The sequence below is a fragment of the Pseudopipra pipra genome, chromosome 8 (assembly GCF_036250125.1).
Source record: "Pseudopipra pipra isolate bDixPip1 chromosome 8, bDixPip1.hap1, whole genome shotgun sequence".
NCBI lineage: Eukaryota > Metazoa > Chordata > Aves > Passeriformes > Pipridae > Pseudopipra > Pseudopipra pipra.
This window is the reverse complement of record NC_087556.1, coordinates 35488510-35490965: the sequence shown is the minus strand read 5'-3', so window position 1 is coordinate 35490965 and position 2456 is coordinate 35488510.

The following is a 2456-nucleotide window of genomic DNA, read 5'->3' as shown; positions in this document are numbered from 1 at the left end:
CTCCCTCTGATCCAAGCAAACTGGAGGCTACGTAGCCATGATTGGTGTGGGAGTAATTCCAAGGAAAAAGAAATGCAGAGAGACTGGGATAGATGTGGTATTGGGTTATATTTGCCTGCAAACACACCATGTAGTCGTGTCCCCAACAGTAGAAGTTTATAGGATATACAAAAATACATCATCACTGTCCTGGGTTGGCTGAAGGTAACCTGTGTCTTTATAAGCCTAAAAAACACCTGCTGGAAAGACCTGTTGGATGAGACCCAGTTTGGAGCTCTTGTCAAAAACATCCTGTACATAATTCACTGTCAGAGACTCTCAGAATTGTCGAAGTTAGAAAATATTTCTGAGACTGTCAAGTCCAACAGCCAAGGCCACCACAAAATCATATCCCCAGTGTCTCATCACCACCTCTTTAAAATCCCTCCAGGAATGGTGACTCCACCATTGCCCTGGGCAGCCTCTTCCAGTGCTTGACAACCCTTCCAATGAAGAAAGTCTTCCCAATATCCCATCTAAGTCTCCCCTGGTACAATCAAGAGACACCTTGATCTTGTTTCCTGTATGTACTTACATTCAGATCTATTTATTTTGATCTTTAAATAACCTATTGCTGCTCTTTAGGAGACTTTCTCAGTCCTGTAGAAGTGGAAGGTAACTGGGGTTCTGGCTCATATGCTGTGAGTGAGATTTTTCAACATTCTTTTTATGAGATCTTTTCAGAGAGCATGACCCAGAAAATATCAGACTTTCCCTTTATTGAGCTCTCAGTGACAGGCAGCAGCAAACTCATCCTTTCAGTGCTGAACTGGGTAGACTTGATCAAGAAATAATTGCAAGCTAATAAATAGGTTATGCCAGGATTCAGTTTTTACAAGTGTGCTTTTCACACAGCACTGTTACACACATCATTAAGCTTCTACTGTTTTACCTCTGTTTTCTCAGAAAAAAAAAACATAAATCTCCCCATAACTGAATAATATCAGAAATACAAAATCAAAAAGTCTAAAGACATGATCTGAGGCTGAGGAGGCATTTAAAAACCATGGGGTTTGTAAAAAATGAAGATCAAATGTCTAAGCATTTGAAGCTTTCTTTGACTTGAGAAAATGGCTTTGTGTAGGTCCATATTAATATTTCATTGTAAGAAAGAAAAGATGGTTTATAGTTCTGTCTCCCATTCTGGGACATGGGTTCAGGTCATCCTTTGTGATTTGTTCAAGTGTTTTCAGTGTCCAACAGGAGTCAGAGAATTTTTCTTTTCAAAGCTGGCTCTCTCAGGTAGCCTTCCCACTTCTGTGATATTGCAGAAAGGTGTGCTCTGTGTCCTGTAAACACTACTGAATTTGCAGTCCAAGGACTGATCTCTCAGCTGGCAGAGGCCAATTAAATGCCCAGCATTAACAGGACATTCCTCTTGTCCTGCTGTTGCTCCTGGGATGGGGTGACTATGGGCAATGTTATACACCACAGCAAAGGCAAATCAAAAAAAGAACAGTAATTTTAAAAGCATAATGAAAAAATAAATAAGAATATGAAACCATTTCTTTGTCTCTTTGCACTCTGCAAATTGTTCTCAGGTTGACAAGCTAAAGATCCTCTCGGTCAGGGAGGAGAAAATGTTCCAGGGGACGTGCTCTGGGGAAATGCTGCTCTGCTGAGGGAGCACTGATGTATTAACACAGCCCTCAGGGTGTAGTAGCTGCTCTCATGCTTTAAGTGCAGTGGATTTAGCTTGGTTTAGGAGACTATAGAAACTGGCTTATTATGCTACTGATGAGCAGGGAAGCTATTTAAAATGTTTTCTAAATTCATTTAGTTGACAGATAAGTGATTACTCTTTTTGGATTAATAGGCCATTACTACAGGACATCCCTGCAGGCTCAGCTTTTGTTCCTTTCCTCCTGGCAAGCTGTAGCATGATACAAGTATGCAAGTGCCAAAAGCATCTTTTCCACCTTTCTTGGTGTCACAGGGTCAGGTACTGGAATGCCAAACAAAGAAAACACGTCCCAGAGCAGTCAAAAGCCTGTCATGCAGGTACTGTAATGCAGAATTATGAAAGGAAAGCTCATTTCAATCTCCTTCCACAGAAACCGATGGGTTTGTTATGATTATCAAAGGCATGACAGGACCCTGATCAGTAACTAGGGCTGTGGCACAACACAAAACACTGGAGGTGACAGCAGCTCTGATGTAAAATAGCCAACTAACTTCCCCCTGGGTTTTGAATGCTGTTTGTGGAGGGCCAGTTCTGTATAACCTGTGCCTGGGGCTCTCTGAAGTCGTGCATGGGGACCACTTGCCTTTTCCCCACCAGCAACACTTCTCATTTTTCCAGGCTGCCAGGCCAACAGCATCCCAGGGTGTGCTGAGCTAATGCCAGCAGGATTTCTCCTTGGTGGATCAAATAGCAGGAATTGGAATGAACCTTCCTCAAATTCTCTCTCAGGGAT